The sequence below is a fragment of the Chlorocebus sabaeus genome, chromosome 8, assembly GCF_047675955.1.
Source record: "Chlorocebus sabaeus isolate Y175 chromosome 8, mChlSab1.0.hap1, whole genome shotgun sequence".
In the NCBI taxonomy this organism is placed as follows: domain Eukaryota; kingdom Metazoa; phylum Chordata; class Mammalia; order Primates; family Cercopithecidae; genus Chlorocebus; species Chlorocebus sabaeus.
The window spans coordinates 13,299,882-13,319,366 of NC_132911.1; the positions used below are offsets into that span (position 1 = coordinate 13,299,882).

Sequence of the window (19,485 nt, forward strand, 5' to 3'; positions counted from 1 at the left end):
TTACACTAACTTTGTAGTATATTTTGAAATTAAGAAGTGTTAGTGTTCCAACTTTGTCCTCCTTTTCAAAATGTTTTGGCTATTTTGGTTCCCTTAAGTTTCCTTAATAATTTTAGATCAGCTTGTCAATTTCTATAAGAAGCCAACTGGGATTCTGAGGGATTTTATTGAAACTGTAGATCGGTTTGAAGAATATTGCCATCTTTACAGTCTTAAGTATTTTATCTTTAAACACGAGATACCTCTCCATTTATTTAGCTCTTCTTTAATTTGTTTAACAGTGTTTTGTGTTTTGAGAGCATAAATTTTGTACTCCTTTGGTTACATTTATTCCTAAGTGTTTTTATTTTGTTTGATGCTATTTTAAATGAAATTGTTGCCTTAATTTAATTTTTGATTTGTTGCTAATACATAGAAATACAGTTGATTGTTGTACATTGATTTTTCATGTTGTAACATTGCTGAAGTCAGTTACCGGTTCTTATAAAATGTGTGTGTGCAAGCTGTCCTTGCTCATTCTTGGACAAAGGATGAGATACCTATGGCAGGAATTTAGTTTAACTTTAAAACAAAGATGATAACACTTACACAAAACTAATTCCCTTCTTATTTAGGGACTAAAACCACCTTTGTAAAACTAACACATTGTTCATAAGGTTAAAATTATGTCTCAGGAGTCATGTAGCTAGAGGCCACAGATTTGTAACCTTCCCGATTGCTCCTATAGATAATATGACAGTAATAAAACCTGGGGCTGATGCTTGAGATATTTTTCCGACACTGCATTGTGATGTACCAGCTGGTAACACCTGGATCGGTAACTCATACCAAGAAACTGATAACAGGTCTTGTAACCCCTACCCAGGAACTGACTCAGTGCAAGAAGACTGCTTTTACCACCTGTGTTTTCATGCCTGACCCAAACAGGTAGCATTTCCCATTCCCTAACCTACTGACAGCGAAACTATCCTTGAAAATTCTTAGTGTCTGAATTCTTGGGGAGGTGAACTTGAGAATTATCTTCTGTCCTTCTGCTTGATTGGCCCTGTAATTACTAAACTCTTCCTTTGCTGCAAAACCGGTTGCTCTCAGTGCATTGGTTTTGCTATGCAGTAGGCAGGAAGAACCTATCGGGCTGTAATGTAAATAGACCTTCAATATAGCTTCTATTTTTTTTATTTACAAGGAAACCTTCCTTTTGACATTTACGCCTTATATGCTTTCAAACTGACAGACTTATTCATAGGTTGTGTCAGCTGTTATTTGCCAAACTTTTTATCCAGGGACTTTAAAGATAATTCTCTGCAGGTTTTTTTATACTCTTAATGAGTCAACAGCAGGCTCTGTAAAAAGTAAATGAAAATGTACACAGTATATTTGTTATATCAGTAAAAGGCAATATTACAGGATTAGGAACTCAGATTCAAGTTTTGAATAACTGGAGGTAGTTGTACATGAAATCATAAACAGCAAGAAGTTTTGCATTTCTAAGAGCCTATTTATAAAAACAATTTCATTTTTTATTACAATAAACTATCAGTTGATTCTTTCTCAAATGCCATATGTAAATTAACCATTCTAAATATTGTGAAAATGATATAGTTTGAATAATCTTAAAAATCAGATATACCATAGAACTATTTCTTGTATTGGCAAAGGAAATGTGGAAACAGCTCCTGATGTCTGGTGTTTAACAAGAGTTTTGTTTGCCGGGGATGAAGGAACTTCTCCCTTTCTTGCAGACTTTTTGATTTGAGTCTGTAAAACAAACTGACAAGAGACAGATTAGTAGGAGAAAAGGCATACAAGTCAATTTGTATGCAAATACACAGCAGCCATGCAAAATGTGAGACCCCAGGATGAGCCAGATGACTGAAGAATACTGTACAGAAATGAGTAGGGGTTTGGAGCTCTTGGAGGGAAGTAGTAACAGGTTATTGGAGTGTGAGGAAAGGAACTAAATAATGAGCAAAGGCTGTCTTGTTACGTAGATGAAGTCTCCCAAGCAGCAGCCCTCAGAAAGAGAGATGGTAGCCTGTAGTAAGTTTGTCTGTCAAAACTTGATAAATGTCAGACCTTTAGTCTCTTTTTCCTGTAGGTTAATCTTTCCTAGATCCCGAAAAGGCAACCTCAGAAAAAGCATCTGCCTACATCCCCTGTTTGTTTTATTAAAGCAGATAGGTGTAAATTTCTTTTACAAAAGGATAGCTTCTCAGAGCTCATTTTGTCTGCTCTTTCTCATCACAGCTAACCCAACATATTCCAAAGAAGCATATTTTGGGTTAGTTGTGCCAAAGAAGCATATTTTGGGGTGACATATTTTGATTTCCCAGTTTCAAAAAATATAAATTAAAATGTTTATTTCTATGGCAGTTTATGGAAAACACGCAGAATGCTCTTCCAGGAAAAGCATGGTTATGCCATATTTCTTATGACAGTAATTTGGTTTAGTAGTGCTACATATTTTTCATAGTCTCCTTGTGAGGTTAGAAGCAAGATGGAGTCAACAATGGAGTCAACAATGCCAGATTTACCTCACTGTCGTATTTTTTGCAAAGGCACTTTCATTTGTGCCTTGGAATCTTTGTTTTAATAATTTTGGAGGGCAAAGAAAGTTATTTGATTTAGTGGCATTATTATACATTGGTAGTATCAGTGGTCATTCAAAACTTTTGGCGATTTCTAGTCAATATTTAAAATAAGCCTAGGTATTAAATTATAACCAGGGCTTGCTTCTGTTTCTCCCTGCTTCTGGCATTCATTGCACATTGAAATTATTACATTAAAATGTAACTACAACTGATTTTCAAATCCAAATAGCTGAAGTGAGAAAATAGATTTTCTAGATTTGCAACAACAGTTTCACACAAATACTCTACTTCGTATCGAAACTTCCACTCCTTTAAGAATCTTATTACCCTATGCTTTCTGCATTTTCTACAGCTTCCTTTGTAGGTTCTACATCTATTGCAGACTTTGGTACCTGGATAATACTTTTTACACATCTTTGGATTATTTGAATGGTCTTTAACCATCAGCTCTAAAACTCCAAACAACATCTCTGTATCTAATTCCCCGGACTCTTGCAGCTTCAGTGGCCATCTACATTTATAGCAAACATCCTCCCTGCAGGGTCAAATTATCCAAGTCTTCCTAATCTGATGTGGTCAAGCTCAGAACTTTATAATATAACTTGCATATTCTCTGACCATGATTTCTTGTTTTTCTAACTCTTTTACTTCCTTATTTCCTTCATTTTATTTCACCAAAGATTCCAAGACCTTATTATCTTACTTCTGTTTTGGAATCTGTCAGATACTTCCTGAGCTCCTTTCCTGCACTGGCATTCCTGAATTTCACGTCAAAAGTCTGAACAACTTCTTCAGTAGACCAGAATTCTCGGCACCTGTCATTTGTCATATTTATCCTTTCGAAATGAAACCTGAATCACTGCTATGATCTGCACTGTCATTTCATTTACTTCATTGAATAAGTACTGTGGAGACAAAAAATACACAGGTGAAAATATCGTGGTAAGTAACTTTGATAGTGACTTCAACACATTTCATTAATACCTTTACTAATCTTGGTTAGCTCTATCTTTGATTGCTCACAATGATTATTCTAAACTGTTGTGACTTTCCTATGTCTCCTTCCTCAGTTTCCATTAACCTCATTCTCACTGGATAACCTTACTCTTATTGAGAAGAAACAAACCAAAGAAAACAAGAAATAGAAAGATTCTGTGACCATTAGTTGCAATCTCACTTCTATACTCACCTACAAACAAATATATTCCGTATTCACTATTCTTTTCTCTATAAGATGTAAATATGAGATTTTATTTTCTTTTTGAGTAAATATTTCTGTATGTTTCTTTATTTTATTTGCTACCTTGAGAAAACTTGCTGAGTAAATAAGCTCTTTTTTTCCCCCACATTTTACCTTTAATCTCCTTTATCTGCCTGGGAAACATTCCCTCAGTCATAGATAGGCTTAAATAGCCTTTTGCAAAACAAACAATATCAACAAACCCCTTTCTTTCTTATCTTTTTTAAAATTATTTTTATACTCTACTTTCAATAATGGAAAACCTTCCTGTTTCTTATACTAATATCTCTTAATGATTTTTCTCTTCTTCCTATGGAGATAAGTCAATCACAGTCTTCATCATTCTTTGTGTTTCATATACCTTCCTAAATCCTTCTAATATGATTTATTGCTTTCCCCGTGACACCAAAGCTATTTTTATTGTGGTCTCCAATAACTTTTAATGGATACATTCAGTTGACACATGCAATTTATATTTTTCAATATTTATCTTTTTGAGAGATTATATTACATTTGATGACTGTGGAAGAATTTTTCAAATTGTCTTTCTTAAATCTCACTTCACATTATTATTTGGAAAGACAGGAATGCTAAAAATCACTTCACCAGCTGTCTTGCAGCTATAATCTTTGTAGTGAAATGTGCTTCTCCTTTAGAGGCACTCTAGAGAGATCAGGAAAACGTGAAGTGGAGACCAGATCTGTGGCTGGAAGCTAGTGCTGCCAGCAAACAAGATTTGGAAATGGGTGGGTTACTTTAACGTGTGTTCCAGTGCCCAGTGTTCAGTGTCCTGCTGTAAAGAAATGACATTGGCCACAGACTCCTTATCTGATTTTCTAATTCTCGGCATGATTTTCGCTTTGTGTGCTCATTCTCCAGCATTCCAGTTGTGAGAGTTCATTGGGAAAGCAGCAGAATCTTCTGGTTTTCCTTATAGCTATAGTGATGGCTTTGTGGTATTAACTCTTTTTGAACTGAGTGTCATTCTAGAAGATCTAAATTGGAAATGGTACCTCAAGATGCCTGACAATTACATAAAAACTCCACAGAAATCCCCTTTGCAAAAACTGTAACAGTGGGAGGAATCTACCATAAACAAACTCCAGACTTGCTTCTAACCTCACAACCTCACTGCCCTTGCTCATTCCTGAATGTAGGCAAAGCTAACTATGGGAGAAATTTAGCTTATAGTTTGATGTTAAATCAAGGAGAATAATAGTCCCCTCCCAATACTGACCCCCTCCTTGTTCAGGGACCTAGAGCATCTTTGTAAGGCTAATAAAAGGCCACAGCATTAAAATTATGGGAGGGGCCTTAATTCTGCCAAGATGTAGGCGTGGTTAAATGATAACCAGCCATTGTTCCCTAGCTTGCTTTTTTATAATTCCTTACCACTCAGGAGTCACGTATCCAGAGGTCACAAGACTTGAAACACCACCCCCACCTTGCTCCTATAGATAACATTACTATTATCAAACCTAAGATTGATCTTTGAGCTATGTTTCAGACTTTTGCATTCTCCTGACCTACAGACTCTACCTGGACTCATGCCTCATACCAAGCAACTGACTCAACCAGTTATGGGATCCGCACCTGGAAACTGACTCAAGTACACGAAGACAGTTAGACATGCTTACTGTTTCATCCCTAACCCAACCAATCAGTAGCACACATTCCCTAGCCCCATGCCTGCCAAATTATCCTTAAAAATTCTAGCCTCTGAGCTCTCAGAGAAGCAGATTTGAGAAATATTTCCAGTCTTCCCACTTGGCTGCTTTGGGATAATTAAACTCTTTCTCGACTGCAACATTCCTGTTGTTCTCAGTGTATTGGCTTTTCCAGGTAGCCAGCAAGAAGGAGCCATTAAGTTGTAACACAATCATTAATTTAAATATCTTCCAACTTCACAATCCTATATTGTATTCTGCTCCTCTGCTGAATGAATTATGAACGCTAGAACTCTTACTCTGCCTTTCATAATTTCTTTCATTGTCATGACACAGCACTCCTCTGGTCATTGTCATACCTCTGGTTTTTGCCTTCTTCGTAAGGAGATTCTCTTCCTCCTTTCTGTTTCTGTGTGTTTGTATTTAGGAACAACTCTTAGAGTCTACATACTGTCCTTGGTGATCTTACACATTCTCATCTTTTTTTTTCTTAGGCAGTTCTGTTGCCCATGCTGGAATGCACTGGCACAAACTTGGCTCACTGCAGCCTCAACCTCCTGGGCTCAAGTGATCCTACTACCTCAGCCTGCTGAGTAGCTGAGACTACTAGCATGTGCCACCATGCCTGGCTCATTTCATTTATTTTTTGTAGAGAGGGGATCTCACTGCATTACCCAGCTGGCCTCAAACTCCTGGACTCAAGCAATCCTCCCATCTTGGCCTTACAAAGTGCTGGGATGATAGGCATGAGCCACCACATCCAGTCTGATGATCTTAATAGCAAATGTATTCCAACTCCTAAATTTGTATGGATAGGTCAGACTTCTTTTTTTTACTTTAGACATAGACTAAGCTACTGTGTATTTCTATATGATTGTTCTACTTGTTCCACAAAAATTAACATGAGGAAAGTGAGTTCACTCTCTTTCTCTATCCCCAAATATGCTTCATTTCTGTACATTTTCATTTGATTTTTTACTAATCATGCATCCTTGTCATTTTTATTCTCATCTTCTCATATCACATTTCACATTCAGTCAAAAAATCCCTTCCTACAAAGGAAGCTGTAGAAAATACAGAAAGAATAGGGTAGTATGATTCTCAAAGGAGAAGTTTTGATAGGAAGTATTGGTCTCATCCCTCTTCTTTATCCAACTATCACTTTTAAAAATTTGAGTCTTTGCAGGCCAGGTGTGGTGGCTCATGCCTATAATCTCAGCAGTTTGGGAGGCCTAGGTGGGCACATCACTTGAGGCCAGGAGTTTGAGACCAGCTTGGCCAACACAGTAGTGAAAACTTGCCTCTACTAAAAATAGAAAAAATAGCCAGGTATGGTGGTGCATGCCTGTAACCCCAGCTACTCAGGAGGCTGAGGCATGAGAATTGCTTGAACCTGGGAGGCAGAGGTTGTAGTGAGCCGAGATAGCACAGCTGCACTCCAGCCTGGGTGACACAGTGAGTTTCTGTCTCAAAATAAATAAAATAATTAAAATTAAAATAAAATAAAATTGAGTCTTTGTTACCTCATGTAGAGCACAGCAAAAGTTTTTTAACTGGGCCTTCTCTCTGTCTTCCTTAAATTTATTCTCACACACTGCAGTCAGAATACTTTATATAAAACACAGAATACTTGATATAAACCATAACCAAGGCATGTTATTTCTCTGCTTGGTTCCCATTAGTGGTACTTCATTGTATAAGACAATGCCTAAATTCCTTAGTGGTATTTAACTTGTCAACCTGGCTTCTCTCTATCTTCCTTGTCTCCTTTCTCCTCTTCTGAGGTTGGTCCTGGTATACCTTCTCTCTGTACCTTCTCTCTGTTCCATGCCTGACACACTTACATATATGCAAAAAGATACACTTTCAGATGAGTGAAAAAAGTCACATTTTACTAAAGTTTACGTTAAAACAAATAGTAAATTTTAATTTGAAACCTAAGCTATTGCATCTCTCTCCACCTCAATTACAGAGATAAAACCAGCAGCATCCTATAGAGAACAATTTTTGGTAGTATTTATAGGGTATTTTCTAGATAGCTGGCAAAACTGTGAGCAATATCTTTAGAAAATTTTCTACTGAATTCTAACACAAGTCCAATAAAATTTGTATAGTTTTTGGCAATATTTAATTATTTTTTAGGTTGGTAAGTGGTTAACTCAGGACTGAAACTAGATAGCCAATCTCCAAAGCTGTTTCCTTTACCATACTCTATATTGCTTCTGGTAGATTAAAAAGGTCATTAATTATGGTAGTGATGGCAATAGATTAGTTTCCTAGGGATATCATAACAAATTACCACAAACTTGGTAGCTTTGAGGCAACAGTAATTATTCTCTCACAGTTCTAGAGACCAGAAGTGCAAAATCAACTTGATAGGGCTGCTTTCTCTTCGAGTCTCTGAGGTGAAATCTGCTCCATGCCTCTTTCTCAGCTTCCGGAGAAAACTGGCAATTCTTAACATAGCTGTCTGCCCTCTGTATCTCCATATCTTCCCCTTTTCTTATAATGACACTTGTCCTTGTAAGAAATTTAGTGGCCATCCTAATTTCAGGTTACTTTTATTTTGAGATTGTTAATTGCATCTTCAAAGATCCTTTTTTCCAAATAATGTCACATTTTCAGATACTGGGGGTTAACACTTGGAAATGCCTTTATTGATGGACACAATTGAATCAATTAAAAGGACTGTCAAGGTGTCACGGAAATGCTATTGACTATATAATCTGTGTAGAGTTATAACATGGTAAGTGCACCAAACAAAAGGTCTCATTTGCCACTGCTTTTAATCCCATGGCTCAATTATAACCAAAAATATTTTAGAAAGGTATTGTAAGAATTCCATGTCTGCCAAACTAGTGGAAAAAATTATTTTAAATCTCAGATTGAAGGGAAAAGAGGAAGATTTAATAGAAAGCATGTGCATCAGTTATCACAATTGTTAACAATGATTTTATAGAATGAAAAGAAATTTTTTTTTGTCAATAAAACTGATGCAGGAGGTAGACATTATGTAGGCAGATAGAGCAAAAGGGTCCTTGGCAGAACTTCCCTTCTAACAAAAATCAGCCCAAGAAATCATTTCTTTTCTAACAAAGAGCAGCCTAAAAGATCAAGCTGCACACATAAATAAGGAAGTTGGAAGCTTGCATGGGGGGATGTGGGCAGCTACACTAATAGAACAAGGCTCCCTGGGAGCCACACATGTCCACCATGGGGCTTGACCTTTCCCTTTTTGTCAGCATGTGTACCGTAAAAAATGGGCAACATGGAGAAGCTCAGGTAGAGAACCCACAGGCATAATAAAAGATTGGGATGGGGGCTGCCAGAGAGTCACGCCCTGTGCAAATGGCACAACAGGTCCTAACATGTTCTTCGTGTCCTATGTAAATCAGACATTGCCTCACCACTAGATCATCTATAAAAACCCCTGCATTTCACTACAGATTGACAACCCATTTTTCCGGGACCCCTCTCTGTAACAGAGAGCTATTCTCTTACTTTCGCCTATTAAATTTCTATACCTCACCCTTCTAACATTGGAAATACCATGTTATAGACATGGACCACACAAGAATGTGTGTCCACATTCTTGATCTATGTGGCTGTGAGGCCAAGAACCTCGGGTGTCACCCCAGACAACAAGGCCTCCTCAACACGATTTTACTGATTAGGAGACAAATGATGAGATGTATAGGTTTCTGTTTATTTGAGTTCTGTTTTAGTTTTTCTTACAGCAACCATACTAGCATGATATATAATATTTTTTATTTTCCTGTGTGTGTATGTTCATAGGCTGCCACTTACTGTCATTTTTACTTTGGTTTTACTTTGGGTAAGCATTTCTCTGACTTCCCGAATACGCGTGAAGAAATATGTATGTTTTAAAGATTTGCAACTCATGAAGCAGTTTTTTATATCCCAGCTGAGGCTGAAAGAGTGGTAACTTTAGGCCTAGCCACATTTTGAGAAAATATGATATATAACACTTGAGTATTTGGAACATGAATGAAAAGAAATCAAATCAGTTTTTATTTTTCACTTTACTGACAACATATCACAAGTCAAAAATGATTCCTCCTGAACTTACATATACAAAATGTCTCACTGTGAAAGCTGGAATCACATTTTTGGTTCAGTAATACCAGTATTGGGGGGTTCAAGTAGAAAGATTAGGGAAAGGAGCGTGATGCATAAAATACATTACTATACCTACTTTCCCTTCTGCAGCTGAAGTAATGCGGCAGAAATGAAGACTTGGTTTACATCGGCCTACATTGCTGAGGAGTGTGGGAGAGAATATGACAGCCACACACTTCAGAGGTGGAAAATAGAGGGACAAGTGTTAAATTACTTGTCAGGAGAAGTTTGAAGCCTACGTTGGAATGCAGGGTAAGTCCAGAAGCAAGCATATTAACCATGAATCCCCACCCAGAGGACTTGGGAAGTAGAAGGAGGTGGAATTCCTAACATTGGGTTTGTAGCTTGGGCCATCAGCAAATAAGAGGGAAGGCTGAAAGTCTTTTTTTGCAAATCAGAATCCCAATTTCTTTCTCCGTCCTGTGTGTATAAGTAACTACCTGTCCTGCAACCCAGAATAACTGGGAGATTTGCTGTCTAAAGAACTGTAACTAGAAAGATTCTGTACTCACCATATGATATGGTTTGGCTGTGTCCTCACCTAAATCTCATCTTGAATTGTAGCTCCTACAATTCCCATGTGTTGTAGGAGGGACCTGGTGAGAGGTAATTGAATCATGGGGGTGGGTCTTTCCCATGCTCTTCTCATGAGAGTGAATAAGTCTCACGAGATCTGATGGTTTTATAAGGGGGAGTTTCCCTGCACAAGCTCCCTTGTCTTGTCTGCTGCCATGTGGTTCGTGCCTTTCACCTTCCACCATGATTGTGAGGCCTCCTCAGTCACATGGAACTGTGAGTTTATTCAACCTCTTTTGCAAATTTCCCAATCTCAAGTATCTCTTTACTAGCAATGTGAAACCTGACCAATACACCACATTAGACACAGCTGAGAAAAAAAAAAAGATTATGCACCTAAAACAAGGGAACTAAGTGAACATGTTGTGAATATACAACCCCAGGTTCATCTTAGTCTACTTGTCCCACAGAATGCTGACATCTGGGTTTGTACTTCCCAGGTGAGAGAATAAAGGATATGATTCTTCTCTATAAACCAATGACTGGTAAAATGCCTACAGAAAATTACAGCTGATTGTTTTTGGTCTGCATCTATCTCAGTCTCCCAACTCTAAAACCTACTTTGTAAAAAGTTTTGCTTGTTCAAAGCAATCACGACAAAACATAAATAAACAAAAACAAAGAAAAAGGCTTCAGAGAAACATAAATAATAAAAACAGATTATTGAAAAAAAATTTCCTCAGGTAAAAATAACATTTTACTTATAAATGAAGAGAAATTTGTAGAAAAATATTTATAGAATAAAAGGAACTCTTGTATGTTAAAATAATTAATGATGAAAACATGAGCTCAAGTAGCCACTTTGGAAAAGAGTTTGGTGATATCTGTTAAACATGCAACTACAGCAAATCCACCCTTTGATACGTACTTAGAAGAAATGAGGGAAAGTAAAAATTTGGCAATACCAAGTGTTGGCATGGGTGTGAACAATGGGAGCATTTTTATACTGCCGATTCGTGTGTAAACTTGTACAACCATTTTGGAAAAATAATTTGGCAATATCTCTTACATTTGGACACTCACATATCCTGCAAATTAGCAGGTATTTCACTCTCAGCCAAATATTTTATATACATTCTTACATTTTCTCAGGAGACGCGTAGAAGAATTCTCACAGCGGCTTTGTTCATTTAAAAAAAAAAAAAAAAAAAAAACTCCAGGCCCATCAACAGAAGCATTCATAAATATTAGGTTGGTGCAAAAGTAATTGTGGTTCTTGCCATTGGTTTCAATATATTGTGGTGTGTATTTACATGATGGAATCTGATACCTCAATGAATGTGAAAGTATCACAACTATTAAGTATCAATGTGATATTGACATAAAAAGCAAATCTCAAAGACTGCTATATAATATAATTCAATTTTTATGAAACTTAAAAGAGGAAAATTGAAAAATAAATATTGTTTCTGAGTTAAAATATACGATATAAAAGTTTTTAAAACCAAGATGATTATAACACAAATGTCAAGAGAATAATTCTCTTCTCTGGGCAGAATTGGAAAAGGAAAAGAAGGAACCCATTGGAATGATATATGTAAGATTATATTATTATGTAAAACAGAGAGTTCATGGGAATTTATTTAATTATTTTAGTTATAAACAAATATGTATTTTATAAACATGTAGAATATCACATTACTTAAAATAATTTGAATTATTATACTACATGTGGAAAAGAAAAAGATTAAAGGTTGAAAATATGTCATGTAAACTGACATAGATTAATCTCCAAGCAGAATGAATGAAAAGAGAAAGGTATAAAACATTATGATATATTTGAGAAATTTGAGAAAAAGATGGGAATATAAAACTTTAGAGATACGGACTCCCTTTGGAAAGGTACACAAAGAACAAGTATAAGTGGATGGCTGCTTTATGAAAACCGATTATTTGGGAAAGAGTATGTGGGTGGGAAGATCTTTTCTTAATTCTATTACATGCTTAAATAAGAAAAATCAGAGAAAAATAACTAAGAGATAGTCATCTGCAGAGATCCAGTGTCAAGAGGGGAAGAAGGAGAAGGAGAGGGATTAAGTATTATAAAGTTCAAGGAAGGACAAAATTAAATGTAGAAAGATATTATACTCCAAGAAAATAAAGAGAAAGATGGGGGAATTTTTCCCTTTTGTTAGTGGCTAAAACAACAACAATAATAAAACACTGAGGGAAAAAAAAGAAAAACGGAGTCTTCTGTTACCTAAAGCAAAACGGTATCATTTTTCTATTGATCTGTGGATCTAATAACATTCTTCCACTGCTTGTAATAATGAACTGTGTGTTACATTGATAACTTTAGTTTTATCTTCAATAATCAAATACTTAGCAATGTCCATTTTCATTTCAAGGAAACAATAGCTAGAATTCAATTATATTTAGTTCCTTAGAAACCCTGATGTCCATAAACATGTTTTTTGTCTTCACTTTTATTGATTTAAGTACACATTTACTTATCTCTTTCTAGAATATTGTAAGCATATTGAGAGCTTGTTCTGCCAAGTGTAATTTGTCTATATTACTGAAAAGTGTTAAACTATAGTGTTCAATAAGCAATAATATTTGTTTTGTATTTACTCATTATGTTATATGAAAATATATTCAGGCAAGATGAATTTTATTTGCTGGCATAATAGTTACTCTTCTTTATTTCTGTAGATGCTTACATTTACTTGGGTGCCTGTGTGAATTTATCGCTATCTTCATTAAGTCTTTGTTGTCAAACCCTCAGCAAGTATGTTACTAACTGAAAAGACTTGTTAGTCACATTAACGGGGCCAGATGTGTGCTTCAACGAACTGCCCTTACAAACTTCTGAAATGACATTGAACATGGCAGATACACATTTCTACAATTGGGAGGCTTTCGGTAAAAGGAGAGGCAGTAGGATGTAGCAGAATGGGGCATGGATTCTAGAACTTGTATATCTTGGTTCACATCCCATCCTTACGTTTGGCTATGTGGCCTCGCGTGACTTATTCAACCTTGTTATGCCTCGTTTTCCTCATCTGTGCAATGATCATAATAAGACTGTTGAAAAGACTGTGTCATTCTATATATAAAGCACTTAGAACGGGACCCATAATACAGCAAGAAACCATACATCATCATCATCGTCATCAGTACTTAAAATTTACCATTATCATCATTCCTAAGCAACTGTAGGTAAAGCAGCGTAAGTCCTCTGTCTGAGGTTTAAACAAATAGTTTGCCTTAGTCATCTTGGTTATGACACTACAAGAAAAAAAATTGTCTGAGAATTGTTTGAAAACAATTTCCATTTTACTTTGTTTGCTTATTTTATAAGAAAGTATTGCTCATCAATTAATATACTTTCACTTTATTGATTTTTTAAATAGTCACATGTTCTAGTCATGTAGTCACAAGTCAGACCACGTCACACAGTGGTTGGCAGGTGCTATACACAATTGAATGTCTTAACGTGTCAAGGTTTCAGGGACACATTCTGTTGATGGCTTTGCTCAGGATGCGTTTTTCACTATGTAGAGTTGACCTGCACAGTGATATTTACATATTCACTGAGTTGTTATTTGATCTCTAGAGGCATTATGATATGGAAATACAACAAGATATGATGTGAACCATTCTTGTATGCAAGAATGGAGAGGGATCGAAAACATGTTGGTAAATAAGACACTTCTGGTAGTTATATTAAAAAATAAGAGGTGGTATTTTATTACATTGTAATGATTGGAAAGAGACAAATATGGGTAAAAGTGCTCTGGGAAGGTTTATAAGAGAATTGGGGATATGGACTGATTTCTGGAGAAAGAAGTAACTGTGGAGACGAGCCATAGGGTGGACAGTGGGCTTGAGGGAATGCGGCAAGGCATTTTATGGGACTAATGAGTAAATTAGCCTTGGTAGGATTTGCAGTGAAAATCCTAGAAGAATGTTATTGGACTCAAAATAATGGGGGGGATTAAAATGGTTCTGTAATAGAAGTAAATCTGCCAAAATTCCTTCAGTCTTAGTCTCTTCAGTGAAATATCTCTGCATGCTCTTCTCCCTTCTCTGCTAAACCAGAATGAATTTTCTGAAATTTGAATGAAATTATGGTTGAACTACCCTTCTCACCATTCTGGACCCTATTCCCACACTTCACCACTAATCCTAGAGGATGAAGATCAGGGACGTTATTGACTTTGTTGATTTTGTATCCTCAGGGCACATAAGTGTGCCTGGTGCGTAGCAGATCCCTGAAGATATTTTTAATGAAGTTGTTGAATGGAGATCAAAGTTTAAGAGAAAGAATTGGACATGGATGTAGCATTCAGCTAATGGGAGAGATGTCATACTATAATCTGGATTGTGATGAGGTCAAATGTTCTTTTAACCTAATAAGTTTATGGTTATCCAAACAGAAAAAATAAAAAATAGTAAAAAACTACACACACATAACAGTATGTCATTGACCTGAAGGACCTGAAGGGGCCATCAATTTATTTCCCTACTGGGAAGGATGCCTAATATTTGTAGAGAGCTTTGAGAAAATTTATACTGACAGCCAACTGACATCCATAACAATGCATTCCTCAGAGTTTTACATCCCATCCCAGTTTCGTCATTTGAGGTACAAAATGCACTCCTCCCTCTAAACTGCTACAAATGATTTTGACAGATAATAGTTGTTTGAGGTTGAGATCAAGATCTCAAAAGACAGAATCAGAATGAAACAGAACTTCTGATTTCTGAGGATAAGATAGCTAGAGAGGAGTAATGGTGATTCCCGCTCTGCAACAAGTTATTTCTGCTCATCAGGGGTTACTAGAGATACAATCTCTTGGACTGATGAAAAGGCAGACTATGTATTTAATGGACAAAGTCCATTTCTTAAACTTATGTATTATCTTTTAAAAAAAATCGGGTCTGAACACAGCAATTAAATTACAACAACAACAACAACAACAACAACAGCAGCAACAACGTGAAAACAGTCTTATTCACTTTTAGCTTTTTATATTTCTAATTTCCCCTGTTGTAAAATATCTGCCAGTGCTGTATATCTGACAGTTTTTTTCCAGTTATATTAATCATTGCTCACTTTTTATTAAAAGACTGCTTCCAAATAATTAGGTATACAGCTTTTGCTTGGGCACATATATCTTGAGATTAACAATTCAGATTCAGAGCTTGTCTATAAAATTATGATCAGAAAACATGAGAGATATTCAGAGCTCTACTTCTTAATAGTGAACTATTGAAATGTGTTTCAGAAAACTGTTCCTGAAATAGATTTTGAAGGAAAATGTCATATGTACGGTATATAAACACGTCCTATATTGCAGTCTCTAGCCTTCCTGAGAAGTTCTGAGCAGATTTAGCAAGGTTAGAGTAGGGAAGTTAAACCCCGACCCTGAAAACACAAGGAGAAAACAGACCTAGGTTATCAGGAATGGGCATAAACACAAGAGATGAAGGGTTTCAATGAAAACAGAGCAGTAAATAATAAGACAACTTGAAATTCTGGGAGATTTACCATAGTAGGTTAAGAAAAAAGAACAGGTTAACCTTTGTCCATTTTAATTTCTCTGTCCAAATTCCCTGCCTCTTCCAACAGACTAGAGTGCCAAGTAAAAATTATATTAATGTATTGGGGTAGCTTGATTTACAGCTCATAAATTAATTTTCTTCCCTATGGGATCCTCTTTCCCCTGAGGTAATTTTACTTTACCGCCACACTGATACCTTGATTTTGCTAGCAGTTTCTTACTGATTCTCTTTTGTTTCTTTAATGAGCTCTACATTGTACCAGATGGGGACTGCTCCTTCAACCTGGAGCCCAGAGTGACAGTGACAGTGACAGTGGCTCCAAGACAGCTAGCAATAAGCAGATAGCATATGTAGCAGTCACATGTATAGTATTGTAAGTCACTGAAATATTGGCGACCATTATTTCTACTTCATCATTAATGGCTGAACTAATTGTTTATGAGTAATAATGATCATAAGATATAAAATTGTACTAAATTAAATTTGGGAATACACCTTTAATCTAAAACACAATTCAGGAACCTCATAATTGTCTTTTTAAAAATTACCTGATGCTTATCTTTAGCTACATAGCTAAGAAATGGAATACATACATTTGCATATAAATTATATTTATAATATATATTTATATAAATGATATATATCATATTTATACTCTATTCATATAAATCATAGATCATATGTATAATATATAAATTATATATCATATTTATAATATATATTTATATAAATTATATATGATATATGTTTAAATATCATAAATATATTTATAATATGTATTTATGAAATATATTTATAATATATATTTATAAAATATATATCATATAATATACATTTTTATAAAATATATATCATACATAATTACATTTATATAAAATATATGTCATAGTTATACATTTATATAAAATATATATCATAGTTATACATTTATATAATACATATCGTAGTTATATATTTATATTATATCATAGTTATATGATATATATTTATAAAACATTTATAAAATATATATCATATAATATATATTTAGATAAATATATATTACATATATCATATATTTATATAAAATATATATCATATATAATATATTTATATAAACATATATCATATTTATATTATATATCATATATATTTATATAAAATATGTATCATATATTTAAATAAATATATATGATTTGAACATACATATATGTTTATATATTTATATAAAATATATTTATACATAGATATAAAATATAGATCTATATTTATATATTATATATTATATAATAGATATAATTCATATACAATTTATTATATATCATTATATATAATTTATATATAATTTTTATATATTTTATATATAAATTACATATTTTTATATATTTCATATATCAATTATATATCAGTTATATATTATATATTTCATATATCAATTATATATCAATTATATATTATATATTTCATATATCAATTATATATCAATTATATATTATATATTTCATATATCAATTATATATCAATTATATATTATATATTTCATATATAAATTATATATCAATTATATATTAAATATTTCATATATCAATTATATATAAATTATATATTTTTATATTTTATATATAAATTATATATTTTTATATGTTTTTATATATTTTATATATAAATTATATATAAATTTTATGTATATGAATTATATAATTTATATATAATTTTATATAATTTATAAATATTTTAAGATGAGAAAAAATAAAGTTTTTACATTTTTGATTTTTATGAAGTCTTATAAAATGTCAGCTATACCTTTATTATTACAAGAGGCATTTTATTATATGTGCTTTAAATCTAATATACTTTGAATGTTAAAAATTGCCTTCTTCAGATTATGTATAAATTCCCAGAGAAAATGTGTGGCTGAGTAATATTTTGTTGAGGTACATAGCTCTTAGCATAGTGTGCATCCTGGATAAACACTAAATAATGATTGGCAATGCCATGGAAAATTGATTTACGTAAATCAGATTTCATTCTGTCCTATGATAGTGTTGTTTTGAAGCGTGTTTTATCTTTACATGTTACATTAACGCTTTATTTCTTAGAAAATTACAACTATGTATCTTAATAATGCTATGTATTTGGGTGATATGCAGAGGAGAGAATAGGCTGCTAATGATGATAGACCTGCCTCTCTTACCTTTTGGGAATTTAAAATGTAACTTCTCTTATGGCCAAATACACTTCTTCCATGGTTGAATAAGCATGGATTTTTCTTAAGAATCCACAAAATATGAAGATGGAGAAAATGCTTACTGACAGGGCTCCCAAGGGCTCAGAAGCCATCGTCTGTGTGATAGAAAAATACGTGAATCTGATCCAGCTTTAGAAAAAGCTTTGCAAACAACTGATATTATCAAAGGAAAGCCTGTACTATCCATAGTGACTTCTTTATATGAGATCTTTCTGTCTAGAAAGATACTGTTACACATATCACAAGTAAATTTCACCAGAGGTGTAGGTATTATTGTTCTCTAGGTAGTAATACAATATTAATCTCTCATTTAATATGAAACTAGCCACATATCTGTGAATAAAAATGCAGAAGTCTTTTATGACCTTTTTTTAAAAATTGACATAAGATACTGTAAGTGCATCCACTCCAGATTCACTTTAAAGTGTGTTACGTGTTTTAGGAAGACATGTCATATTAACCATTGTAATCTCAGTATTGGAAGGACCATCCATCGTATTGTTTCCCTTATCTTAGCAAGATTAATGCAGTATTTAAAAGCAACATTTGTTTACTCATCAGGCTTTGTCCAGTTTTAAAATCGTAAGTGGCTCTTGAGCTTTTCTACCCACTGATTTCCAGTTCAACTGTCATTTTAACTGATAAATCCTACATCTTTCCTTTGATGGTATTTATGTAATGGAATTAAACGTAAAACAACTTAAAAATAGCTTAGGAAAAGTAATGGGGCTCAGTGATAACTTATGTGGGAAATCCAACCTTCACTTAGAGGGTAAGAATATCTGGAGGAGAGGTTTTCTTGCAATTAAAACACTATCCTCTATTTCAACATTGAGGAGATTGTGGACGAAAATAATCTTATCCAGGCTCCCCATCATGCGTCTGCATTGTACTGAGGCAGGGAGGTGCTCTCATTCTTCACACTAAGATGCGGCTTTGAGTTACAACTTTCCCAAAGGGTCTGTCTTATATAAACCAAACCATTTCCTTGAAAAGCTTTACCTCTGCTACTTAACTGAACCTAAGTCTGTATCTCAGTACTCATCCCCAATTTGGTCAGTTCCCCATCAGTTCTATCATACAGGGTCCTCTTCTTTTATCACCACCATTGCACAGGTGTTTGAAAAGACAGCCAATATTCTTTTTTGCTCCCACTATACTTCCTTTTACATGACATTGCCTGATTATCAGCTCTCTACTTGTAGCCTGGAATTTCACACCCTTTTATTATCCTTTTTGCAGTCTTTCAATTGCTAAGATACTCCTTTTCACAACAATGACAAATACCCAGAATAGGCGCCACCACTTTCTCTTCCCTTTAGTCTCATAGATCACTCTTTCTTGTGGAACCTCGCCCCAGCCTTAACATCATTCACCACACTGTGAATGTTCCCAGCAACCGCTATTAATTTTTATGAGTTCACTCCTAAGGATTTTTGGACCTGCTTAATACCATCATGATTAATGTCAGTTTAAAATCCACAGTCTCCTCACCCTCATCTCCTGTCATCATCTTTGAGAAATTAAATATTT

General features: G+C 34.4%; 1 long non-coding RNA gene across 1 annotated transcript; it reads right to left on the reverse strand.

Annotated features, from left to right (window-relative positions):
* Window positions 1-326: 326 nt before the first annotated feature.
* LOC140712293 (uncharacterized) lies at window positions 327-13,015 on the reverse strand. Its single transcript, XR_012093821.1, has 3 exons — window positions 12,852-13,015; window positions 1,631-1,770; window positions 327-539 (listed from the first exon to the last, which is right to left on the reverse strand). It is a non-coding gene; the product is annotated as an uncharacterized lncRNA (long non-coding RNA).
* Between the last annotated feature and the right edge of the window lie 6,470 nt (window positions 13,016-19,485).